Source organism: Magnolia sinica, chromosome 2 (genome assembly GCF_029962835.1).
Source record: "Magnolia sinica isolate HGM2019 chromosome 2, MsV1, whole genome shotgun sequence".
NCBI lineage: Eukaryota > Viridiplantae > Streptophyta > Magnoliopsida > Magnoliales > Magnoliaceae > Magnolia > Magnolia sinica.
This window is the reverse complement of record NC_080574.1, coordinates 40,020,453-40,033,833: the sequence shown is the minus strand read 5'-3', so window position 1 is coordinate 40,033,833 and position 13,381 is coordinate 40,020,453. Positions and strand designations below refer to the sequence as shown.

At 39.7% G+C, this 13,381-nt stretch overlaps 1 non-coding gene across 1 annotated transcript; it reads right to left on the bottom strand.

The window, feature by feature from the left end:
- Positions 1–11,438: 11,438 nt before the first annotated feature.
- On the bottom strand, positions 11,439–11,545 carry LOC131238339 (small nucleolar RNA R71). The gene has a single exon (XR_009167740.1). It is a non-coding gene; the product is annotated as a small nucleolar RNA R71 (small nucleolar RNA).
- Positions 11,546–13,381: the final 1,836 nt, after the last annotated feature.

Below are 13,381 nucleotides of genomic sequence, written 5' to 3'. Positions count from 1 at the left end.
ATGAGGGGGATTCGTCTATTTTTCATAAAGCTCTTGATGATGTAGATACCGAAAAGTAGAAAGTAATAATGTATGAGGAGATGGACTTTTTGTACAAGAATGAGACGTGGGAGCTGGTGGAGCTTCCCATCATCTGTAAAGCGATCAAGTGCAAGTGGATCTTTAAGAAGAAACATGATTGGTACAAGGCAATGCTGGTAGCAGAGGGATATGCTCAGAGAGAAGTTGTTAACTTCACTAACATATTCGCTCATGTGGTGAAGCAAGTATATATTAGATTCGTATTGACATTGGTTTCCCAATACAATTTTGAGTTGGAACGAATGGATGTAAAGACAACTTTCCCGCATAAGAAATTTAAAGAACATATTTACGTGAAGCAGCCAGAAGGTTTCGAAATACAAATGACAGAATAAAGTTTGCAGGTTAAAGAGGTCATTGTATGGCCCGAAATAATCGCCTAGGTAGTGGTATAAGAAATTTGATTCTTTCATGATGAGTTAAAGGTTTACCAGAAGTGAATATGATTATTGTGTCTATTACAAGACTCTAAGTGATGGGAAGTTCATTATCTTGGTATTGTATATTGATGACATGCTTATCGCCAGTCATAGCATGTTTGATATTGACATGATGAAGACTCAGTTATCAAGGATATTCGAGATGAAAGATCCAAGGTCTGTAAAGAGAGTTCCCGGTATTGACATACACATAAATAAGAAAAGGAGCAAGCCATGGTTATCTCAGGCGGAATACTTTGAGAAGGTATTGGTGAAATATGAGATGGATAAGGCAAAGCCTGTTAGTGTTCCCCACGTGGCTCATTTTAGGCTTTCTTTTGAATAATGTCCTGAAACAAATGAAGAAAAGGAGAATATGTCTCGTGTATTTTATTCAAGTGAGGTTGGCAGCTTGATGTATGTCATATCCTATACAAGATCAGATATTTCACATACGGTGGATTTTCTTAAAAGATATATGTTTAACCTTGGTAAGCTACATTAGGAGGCAATGAAATAGCTACTTCGATATATTCGAGGTACGTAGGACCAATGTTTGTATTATCGGCGAAAAATCGATATTATCGCCAATAATTTCGGTATCACTGGACTTGCGATACAGAAAACCCAAAAACTCGTTTCTCTTCCAAATATCGGCGATATATTGGCGATATATCATCGATAACGTTGATGACAACGAAAATATTGACAATTCGATAATTATATCTCCGTATAATAGCCTTAAATTCAAAAAAAAAAAAGAAGCGAGAGATATTGGATTAGATAGAGCAGGTAATTGAATAGAGCTAAACTTGTGGAAGGAGAATCTATCGGAACTGCCCGCGTTGCAGTGGCTGCTGCGGAGGGAATGGGTGTGAGTTTTAGGGTTTTGAAAGAGAGGTCGAAGCTATTTGCTTTTAACTTTACCTTTTTAACTTTTTCTAAAGTATGCTTTTCTACCATTTAAAAGCATATGTCACCACTATTTTAAATGGAAATAAAACTAATAGTTTAAGTAACTTTTAAGTTACTTTTAGAGTGTAAGTTTCGTATCATGTAATAAAAGTGGTTCACCACCACTTTAAGAAAAAAAAAATGCAGTTTTAAAAAAAACTAAAAATTTCAATAGAGTGTGATATTTATGGCAGGTGAAGCCCTTATTATGGGGCCCACCATGATCTACCTATTCTATATCCACGTTGTCCATCCATTTTGCCAAAACATTTTATGGCATGAGCCTAAAAATAAAGATCCAAATCTTGTGGACCATACAACAACGGTGATTGAATGTCATACCATTAAAAACTTCCTAGGGCCCACCTTAATCTTTCCATAATGTTTATTTGTCATCTAACCAGATGCTATGGTCACGTGAACATGGATAAAGGGAAAAAGGAAATATCAACTTGATCCAAAACTTTTGTGGCCCATTTATGGTCAATCACCATCATTTCCTATGATAAGGTCCACTTGAGAATTGGATCCACTTCATTTTTAGGTTCATGCCCTAAAAGGATCTTGTAAAATAGATGGATATAGAATACATAATTCAAGGTGGGGGCCACCCTCTTAAGTGAGGCCGAGTCCACACATCATCCACTCCTGATGGTTAGATGGTTGGATGCATGGATGGGATGGGATGGTTGGATGGATGGATGGATGGATGTTTGGATGATTGGATGGGATGGATGGGTTGGTTGGATGGATGTTTAGATGGATAGATGGGATGGATGTTTGAATGATTGGATGGTTGGATGGGATGATTTGATGCGATGGATGGGATGGATGGATGGATGGATAGGTCGGTTGGATGAATGTTTAGATGGATAGATGGGATGGATATTTGGATGATTGGATGGATGGATGATTGGATGGGATGATTTGATGCATTGGATGGGATGGATGGATGGATGTTTGGATGTTTGGATGGATAGATGGGATGGATGTGTGGATGTATAGATGATTTGATGTTATGGATGGATGGGATGGTTGGATGGTTGAATTATTGGATGGATGGGATAGATAGGGATGGATGGATGGATAAATGTTTGGATGATTGGATGATTTGATGGAATGGATGGATCGTTAGATGGATAGATGGGATGGTTGGATGGTTGAATGATTGGATGGATGGATGGATGGATGGGATTGATGGATGTTTAGATGATTGGATGGGATGGTTGGATGGATAGATAGATGGGATGGATGTGTGGATGTTTGGATGATTTCATGACATAGATGGATGGGATGGTTGGATGGTTGGATTATTAGATAGATGAGATGAATGGATATATGTTTGGATGATTGGATGATTTGATGGGATGGATGGATCGTTAGATGGATAGATGGAATGGTTGGGTGGTTGGATGGTTGGATGATTTGATGCGATGGATGGATGGATGGATGGGATTGATAGATGTTTGGATGGATAGATGGGATGGATGTGTGGATGTTTAGATGATTTGATGGCATAGATGGATGGGATGATTGGATGGTTGGATTATTAGATAGATGGGATGGATGGATGGGATGGTTGGATGGTTGGATTATTAGATAGATGGGATGGATAGATAAATGTTTGGATGATTGGATGATTTGATAGGATGGATGGATGGTTAGACGGATAGATGGGATGGTTGGATGGATGGATGATTGGATGGGATGATTTGATGTGATGGATGTTTGGATGATTGGTTGGATGGATAGATGAAATAGATGTGTGGATTTTTGGATGATTTGATGGCATGGATGGATGGGATGGTTGGATGGTTGGATTATTGGATAGATGGGATGGATGGATAAATGTTTGGATGATTGGATGATTTGATGGGATGGATGGATGGTTAGACGGGATGGATGGATGGGATGGTTGAATGGTTGGATGGATGGGATGGATGGTTGGGTGGTTGGATGGTTGGATGGATGGGATGAATGGTTGGATCATTGTGCATATGTATTTTGTTTAATTTATATGCTTATTTATGAATGGTTGTAAAATGTATGAATGCATTATACTTGCTAATTGGTTTTATGAGATTTGAGTGATTGTTATGCTACTATTGGACTGTTTCTTATGATAGCACATGCTTTTAGGCCCTAATTAAATAGAAACTTATTATGTATGCATTCTTTTTACAATTTTTTTATTCCTAAACATGTAAATTTGTGTATTTAACCCTCTACTGAAGTTTCATTGAAAAATTATTTCGTTTTACAATGTTTTCCCTGCATTTTCGGTTATCGGCGATATCATCGGCGATAACGATATTATATCTTTATCTCCAGCCAGCGAAACTTGTAGCGATACCGGCAACTCGAACACTGTGTAGGACTACGTCTTGGCATTTGAAAAATTAAGGGACAAGTTAGCAGGCTATGTGAATTTAGATTATGCAAGTAGTGTGGATAATAAAAATAGACTTCCGATTACTTGTTTGTGCTAAGGGGTGTAGCGATCAATTGGATGTCAAAGCTTCAATATGTGGTTGTTCTTTCCACAACCAAAGGTGAGAATATGACAGTAACAGAAGCGTTTAAGGAATGTGTTTGGTTAAGAGGAATGATAAATCAGTTGGGGTTTCAGCAAGAGGCCGTACTAATTAATTGTGACAGTGAAAGCGCAGTCAATTTAGCTAAGAATTATGTTTATCACTCACGCACTAAACATATTGATGTGTGTCATCATTTTATTCGACAGGTGCTTAATTGACATGCTTACCAAGGCGATTCCCATAGAGAAGTTAAAATTATGTGCTATTTTTCTGGGCTTGATGAAGCTGTAATGAGAACGGAGTATGCATGAGAAGCGACAACGATTCTATGATGGAAGGCAAATTAGAGATGATGAAGGCTAAGGAGCCATGAACAATGAAGATTGAAGACACGATGGAGAATGTTATTGATGTCTTAAATCTATCAGTAACAGGGTCTGTCGATGTCATCGATAAACCACTCGATGGATGTTGATGCCATTGATAGATGCTCGATCCCATCGAGAAAATTTAGAAAATTTATGTTGGCTACTAGATTGTTTTAGAATTGTCACTCGATGGCATCAAAGGATCTTCGAAGTCATTGACTGGGTTTAATGCCTATCGAGGCCATCGAAGGTCCCATTGAGCGTGTGCAGAATTGCGTAAGTGCGCGATTTATTTCCTATTCCGGTTGTGATAGCATATATATCGGGTGTAATCGGGGTTAGGAGAGGATTAAGGTGTATTAGAGCTTTCTGAAACGTTCCTAAGGGTTCAAGGGCATAATTAAGGCTTGAAGGAGATTTGAGGCTTATTCGAATTAGTAAAATCATCTATCTCTTATAATTATGTTTTCATAGTGCATTACTCATTACATTGTGGCTTGATTTTTTTTCCCGTAAGAGTTTTTTCACGTAAAAATTGGATTGTTCTTGTTTGGCTTTATTTGTATGAATGCGTGTACTTTGCTTGTTTTACTTTATTGTTGAGACTCAAATATTGCATAATTTCTCTCATTTATATCTTGGTTTTATGAACATAAATCTACTTAATATTCTATTTTACTCATGTATGTTTTGCAAGGTGAATTTAAGTGCTTGGATTGAAATAGGGTATTAAAAGCATGAATTTGATGCTAAAAAATCACCAAGGCAAGGGATGGATCTTATGAGACCAAGATTGAATAATTCACATGCCAAAGATCCAAGAAAACCAAGTGAGGAATGAAAAGAATCGAAGATTTGAAGTGAAGAATCCTGAAATCGTCCTGAAAAGTGTATTATGAAGTTCTGAGGTCTATTTTGAAAAACTGCGCAACAGGAAACTATTTTAAACAAACTGTGCTGTGAGAAGCCTATTTTGGAAAAATATGTATATTTAAGGTGGTTTCTAGGGTTTTTCAACTTTGTACGAAAATTGGAGTTTCCTACTTATAAATAAGGCTTCATAGGGCATTCCTAAGCATCATTCAAGGCATCCCAAAGCAAAATTTAGGGTTTTTAAAGAGTTTTTAGTTTTATTAAAGCTTTATAAGTTGTTTTTTTTTAGATCTTTTCTATTTGCATTTTTTGCTTTCTTATTGTTTTTTATTTCTGAAATTTAATTATGTTTTTCTAAGTTCCTTCTAGCCCAAGCTAGAAGGGAAGCACATGGGTTTAACAATTCTTTAAGATTATGATTGTTACGCCTCAAACTTGGAAACCGGGCTCACAAAATTCCCGATTGCTGAATCTGGCGCCGACAACCTCCGTAGTACCCCATTCTCGGCTCCCGGCACTTATACACCAGGTTCCAATCCTGGGATGCTACAAGGAGGGTTTCAAATCATCAATTCAATCGTAATGAGCATAACCAAAGCCATAACCCACGAACAATAACCACAAGAACACCACCACAGAATTCATTATGATAAAAAACTTTTGAGTACAGTGCGTCTGAAAGGAAAAAATACAAGATAATGCAAAACACTGGAGTCCTCACTGCTCAACTCTACTCCACGCTCTGCTACTTTGGCGCCTACCTGACGTCACCTGCACGCATCAATCGTGCATAAGCTTATAGAAGCTTAGAGGGTGGTGTAAGTGTGTGCGCAATATAAGCGTGCTCAGAATGCAAGATCAGAGTAATGTGGAGTCATGGTGATGAGTACATGAATGTGATCAGCCGTACCAAGGCTATGCTGTGCAAGATATAAATGTCATCGGCCATAACACAGCCATGCGATGGGAGATGCAACTCAAGCATGCCAATCCTCAACATGTATCAGTACAGTTCTCATTCTGGATAATCACCGGGGTTCAATACACTCCAAATGACACTGTCACTCTTCTAGCCGCACAGTCCAAGTGAGCGTAAGAAACCTCAATATCCGCCTGGCCAATAGTCTGCTAATACCTATCCGGCACGTCGATAGCGGACCCATTCGCGAGCTGGTCAAACTCAGCCTAGTATTGCCCCCTACCCTCGGGCGAGTAAGGCCACACCCATTTTCAACCGACCACAACACAGTGGGAGACGCGGCCTCCTGGTATTCGGCCCTCGTGCGCTCATATATCCACTCGGTCTCGACGTTGGAGTCATCCTCTGGTACCATCGGGTTTAGGAATTTTCACCCAGGGACATCTATGGCGCCCGTATGCTAGAACCAAACATTTTCAGTATCCAACCCAGCCACCCACGATGAGTCTGTGGAGGTTATGGCCCTGATGTTGTTAGGGCATATAATAATCATGATCACACAAATGCAAGTGCATGAATCACCCTACCAAACATGCAACAATCCTGCGCGTACCAAGCGCTCATGTGGGGCGACTCCGCCTATCCGGGAGCCCATAAATGATCTGCCCGAAGGCATATGCTATGATCAATCACTTCTCATATCAGGCATACATATGATACGTATAATCATGAATCATGAATCTATACTAAGTATGTTATGTGGTGATGGGTTCTGATCAAAACGAATATGGGCTTAGACGGACTATATGCTACAGGTATGGGCCTATTAATAGGCCCTAGGGAGAGAGTGACAATGCAGACATTTAACCAACATCATCCTTACAATGTGGACATCAAACCATCATTGCTCCCAAGGTATAGCCCACTATAAAATCAATATATATCATAGTGGAATTACACTATATTGGGCCTTATGTATGTCCTATTGGGCCTTGACCCATGGACCTCCAGTACATCAAATGGGCCTCATAATATGGGCCTAATACAAATCAAGGTGGGCCTCAACAAGGACCACCAATACATCAAGATGGGCCTCAACAATGGGCCTTAAATTATCTCCAAAACGGTTGGACAGTTGGATGAAACACATGCATCATGATGGAGCCCACACTAATGGAGGGTGTGGATTACAATACATACATAGGTGGGTTCAAAGTAGGACTTACCATAATGTTTATTCTCCACCCGGCCTAGGGCCCAATAAAATGTTTATTTTCCACCCAACTTAGGGCCCAACATAATGTTTATTTTTCACCCAACTGTTCATAAAACCACGTGGACCAAGGTAGGGCCCACTGTAATATTCATTTGCAATCCAATCTATTCATAAGGTCACGTGGACCAGAGGAGGGCCCACTGGACTGGGGCCCACTGTAATATTTATTTGCCATCCAAACTGTTCACGTGGACCATGGGCGACGATAATGTTTATTGTCATCCAATCTATTCATGAGATCACGTGGACTAGGGCCCACCGTGATGTGGTTCACAAATCCAGTCCACCCATTGTGCGTGTCCCACCTAGTTAAGGGTCCAGACCAAGTTTTAGTCATATCCAAAACTCAGGTAGGCCCCACCAAATGATTTTATGTGTTTTAGGCATGTCTTCTCATGATTTTAGATGGTATGGCCCGCCTGAGTTCCGTTTACGGTTGATTTTTGGGGTGGACGGCTGATCCGTGGGGACCCACTAAATGCATGGTTTTGATGTTCGAAACGCATCACGTGGGGCCCACAGCTGGGGCCGTGAGCCCCAGCCCGTCCGCCCACTCGTTAGCCGCAGGTAGCGCCTGCTGCATACTGACAGCTGCAGCGCTGCTGCCTTGTTTTTATTTATTTATTTATTTTGAAAAATGAAAATCCATGGTTTTTGGTAGGTGGGGCCCACCTCGGACGAATCCAACCCAGCCAATGGTCCCTGTGGCTCGATACAATCCCATTGAGTCCAATATTGGGTGGTTTTTGATGTACAGGAGCATCAGGGAGTATATCAATGGTAGGAATACTGTTTCCTATACCATGGCCCGCTAAGAAACCAGGTCAACCTCATTTTTCGATTCAACGCCTAAAATGACCTGAGGAAGAGGATGGTCAGCTTGGATTGTATAAAAACATCAAGGTGGGGCCTGCATGAATGGCCCACCTCAAAAGTCCCCTTTTTTTTTGCTAGCTTGAAAGTACACACAATCCGTGTTAGCCACCCCAGCCCAGCGTCCAGAGACGCTGGACGCCTATAGCTTCATGGTGGGTCCCACATACACGTGGCCCACCTACATGTATATACATATATATATATATATTATATCATATATATATCATATATAATATATAGAAGTAATGGTATATTGGGTCCATCTAAATAATGGATGGTGTGGATCATCACCTGTAATAGGGTGGGTCATACCGTCTGATGTTGGTGGATGGAGTAGATATAATACATTTTGGTGGGGTCTACACCATCACAATGGAAAGAGAGAAAGAGAGAGAGAGACAAGAGAGATGGCGATGGAGAGGAGGGACCCCGCCACTATGGGCCCTCCATTGATACAACACATACATCAAGTGGGTCCCACAACAAGTGGCCCTTAAATTGAAAACAACGGTAGATCACCCACCTTATCTTCCTTCTTCTTGGTCCCTTAGACTCCAATGCTCTTTAGCTTGCCTTTTGATGGAGGTTGATGGGAGATTGATGGTGTGGATGAGAGATGAGAGGGTGCAGATGGAAGATGAGAAGTGGACCACACTTGTGGTTTGGGAGAGAGGGGTTGGACGTGTGAGGCTTGAGTTGCTTGGGAGATTTGAGAAATGAGAGAGAGAGAGAGAGATGATATGGATGGGTGAGGTGTGATGGGTGATGGATTGGGTTGAAAATTTGTAAAAGTGGTATGGTTATGGTTGAAATTTGAAAAAAGAGGAGTGGTGAGGTGGAAAGAGAGTGGACTTTTGAAAAAGTAGAGATGGGTTATTGTACTTGAGGTATGGTTGTACTTGACATTGATTGATGGGACATATCGTAGAGATTCCCTCGAGATTCGCAATGCGCGGCGTTTCTTCAGAATGAACGCAGGTCCACATCTCCTGGTCTGGGTATCGATTCGGTGCTCAAGTCACGGCGTTGGAACCACGGCGACGACACGGTCGCTATGATACAAGTTTCGAATCGAGCCGATGTCGGTGTGAGGGACCTGGCTTAGGATCGCGCGCAAACGTCGGATACGGTGCGAAGGTTGCCAGAATTCGACCGGAAGGACCGCGGAAGCTAACAGAACGATACGGACTGGGACACGGGTCTTACAATGATGATTGATTGTTTTAATGATGAGAAGAATAGTGTATGCATGTTATCTATTATTTAGATTTTATTTTTTATCCTCTTGTGAGATCCATATATTTCCATCATATGAGATCCACATTGATGGATAGGCTTACCCTAGATCAATCAGATTTCCTAGATAGGAGAGGTTCTCAATCTGTTATATTTCTTTGATATTGATTATCCTATAGATATTGAATACTTAAAATCACTAACGCTTGAGAATATATGTCAATGGTGCAAATCCATTATTTTCTAATCTTTTTTATCATTTATTAAAATATTTAAACTATTTTATTTTCTGATTAGGCTGACCATAGTGCTCAGATCCTAGTTGTGTTATCAGTCATCATGATTTTGGAACATTAACCTATGTGTGGAACTTTGAAGCTTGGGTGTTATTTTAATTCAGTTGAATTACATTCATTCAAAAATTCCAAAATCAAATAATCAGTTTAGTTTTTATTACTTAGTTTGTTTTGCATTTGATTTTTTCCTTTTTGCAATTCATCTCCCTGTGGGATTGACCATGTATTCACAGGATATTACTTATGAACCTCTGCACTTGGAGGCAAGCAATTAAGTTTTTAGTGCCGTTGCCGGGGAGAGACTGAGATAGATCAGATCTGTGCAAGATAGCTAAGGTAAGTTCTCTTCTAAACCTTTCAAATTTTCTATAGATTTTTTTTTCTTTTTTTTTTTAAAAGTAAATTCAGTTGGGTCTTTCAAGCACTAACTATGACATAAGGTTGCCCTGCTTAGGATTTTATCACCTAAGTGTTATAGTTGTCCTACAGTTGCTGTTTGATCACAAAGATCATCCGCTGAATCTATTTTTCAGATTAGCATAGTTTAATTTCTGCATTAATTTTATTTTGTTGATTTATTTATTTATTTATTATTATTATTTTCATGGACTGAACCCTCATAGTCGGCCCTGCCACCTGGGTTGTTGATTTATTTTTATTTTGTGGACTGAACCCTCATGGTCGGCCCTGCCGCTTGGGTTGTTGATTTGTTTTTGCTTTGTGGATTGAACCCTCATGGTCAGCCCTACCACCTGGGTTGTTGATTTATTTTGCTTTGTGGACTGAACCCTCATGGTTGGCCCTACCGCCTAGTTGTTGATTTATTTTTGCTTTGTGGAATGAACCCTCATGGTTGGCCCTGCTGTCTGGGTTGTTGATTTATTTTGCTTTGTGGATTGAACCCTCACGGTCAGCCCTGTCGCCTGGGTTGTTGCTTAAGTTTTTATTTTTATTTTAAGTATCATACTTGCTATTTGAATTAGTAGTATTTGTTGTGTGGTGTGGATGGTTTATGTCTCGTTAGAGCAGGGATCAAAACAATCGACTCTCCTCCAAAGGCGGACTAGTTTCAGGCCTTGATCATTCACTTAGAAGAGGCACTTAACATCACTTGGATTCCATGGCAGACCTAGTTGATAATCCAAATCCAAATATGCCAGATCCAACTATAAATCAAAACAGAGAAAATCAACCTAATCCGCTTCTTGAGGATGAAAATGAAGTTCATATGAATGTATTAAACCAACCACGAACTTTACGTGAACATTTATACCCTGAGAGATCAACTTTACTATCTTGCATAGTGTTCCTTGCTCATATAGGGAATATTGATTTTAAACCAGGTGTGATTCAATTAATTCCTAAATTTCATGGCTTGGATTCTGAAAGTCCCTACTTGCACCTCAAAGACTTTGAGGAAGTAATTACAACGTTACAAGTAAATAATAGCAATAGGGATGTACTTAAGCTTAGGTTATTCTCATTTTCTCTAAAGGATCAGGCCAAAGCATGGCTCAACTGTCTAAGACCAAATACCATCACTTCATGGCAAGCCTTAAGTAGAGAGTTTTTGAAAAAGTTCTTTCTCGAGCACCAAACAAATGCACTAAAACAAGAAATCATGTCATTCTCCCAAAAGGGGAATGAACTATTTTTTCAAGCTTGGGAGCGCTTTAAAGACATTCTAATTACTTGTCCACATCATGGTTATGAACCATGGCACATGATTAATGCTTTCCGAAAGGGGCTCACCATGGATACCCATCAGTTCATAGAGATGGTGTGTGGTGGAACCTTTCTTGACAAAGATCATAATGAGGCTTGGGATTTTCTAGATATGTTAGCAGAGAATACGCAGACATGAGATGTCTCTGCTAAATCAAACCAAACTAGATCCATTCCTAGAGAGAAAGCAGGATGTATGTCCTAAGAGAGGAAGACGACTTTAATGCAAAATTCGCTGCATTGGCTAGAAAGGTCGAAACCTTGAAAATTAGGAAGGTTGATATGGTTAAAGAAAACAGTTCTTTAGGTAATTTTTGTAGCATTTGTGGTGGATAGACCATGACACAAAAGATTGTCCAATAATCTCAGTTATACAAAATATCATACATGAGCATGATCAAGCAAATGCTATAAATAACTACCAAAGGTTAGTTATGCAACCAATGGGAAACACCTATAATCTAAATTGGCGTAACTATCCTAATCTTAGTTGGAGGAATGGACCACAAATTACTGCGCCCAATGCACCTCAAATACCTCCACAAAACAACTTCTTTGGGGCACCTAACAATGCACCATATGTGCCCCCACCAAAGCGATCATTTGTGGAGGATGCATTGATCGCATTCATGAACTCTCAAGCTCAAATGAATCAGTCTCTAATCCAATCAAATTAGGAATTAAAGGTAGCTGTGACTAGGATTGAGACTCAACTAAATGTTAGGAAAAAAGGGCACACTTTTTTCTCAACCTGTGCCAAACCCTAGAAACACACATTTCATTGGAGACGCAAATCTAAGTGATCTACATCATGAACAAGCTAAAGCTATCATTACCTTGAGAAGTGGAAAAGAGGTCGATAACAAGATAATGCAACCGGTAGAAATACCAGAGGATGAATCACTGTCTTAAGAAAATGATGAACTGGCTATGGTTCAAGAGCCGCAACAGCAAAAGGATAAAGAGACTAAGTCATATGAGCCTCCAGTTCCGTTTCCATCTAGACTTCGAAATCCAACTGTCCCCATGAAATATCAAGAGGTGTTGGATATGCTCCAAAAGGTTACTGCCAATATTCCTCTGCTTAATGCTATTGGACAAATTCTATCATATGCTAAATATCTCAAGCACTTGTGCACTGTAAAGAGGAAATTAAATATGTACAAAAAGACCTTCCTTACTGAGAAAGTGAGCGTTATCATTCAACAAAGGGTTGTACCCAAATATAAAGACCCGGGAAGTCCCACTATTCCTTGTATTATTGGGAATTTTCAAATTGATCATGCTTTTCTAGATTTGCGTGCAAGTGTTAACTTAGTACCTTATTTAGTTTACAAACAAATGGGGTTAAGCGAGCTTAAACCAACCACGATTACACTCCAACTCGCTGACCGCTCCATTAAGGTACCAAGGGGAATTTTAGAAGAAGTGCTAGTCCAAGTGGAGAAATTCTACTTCCCCGTAGATTTTATTGTACTAGACACTAAACCATGTGTAAATGCTAGTGCTTAAGTTCCCATCATTTTAGGCCGCCCATTCCTAGCAACTTCAAATGCAATCATAAATTGCAGGAATGGAATGATGAACTTGTCTTTTGATAACATGACTCTAGAGTTAAATATTTTCAATCTATATAAGCAGCCCATTGATAATAATGAGATCCATTAGCCAAATTTCATGGACTGCTTGAAAGAAAAAGAGGAATTGGAACCTAGTCTGACTAAAGAATTGATTCAAGTCATTGGGGACTTGAAAAATTCTGATTTAGAAAAAGTGTTTACTGAAATTTGTGATGATAATGAGAGCACTATCACCCAGGAC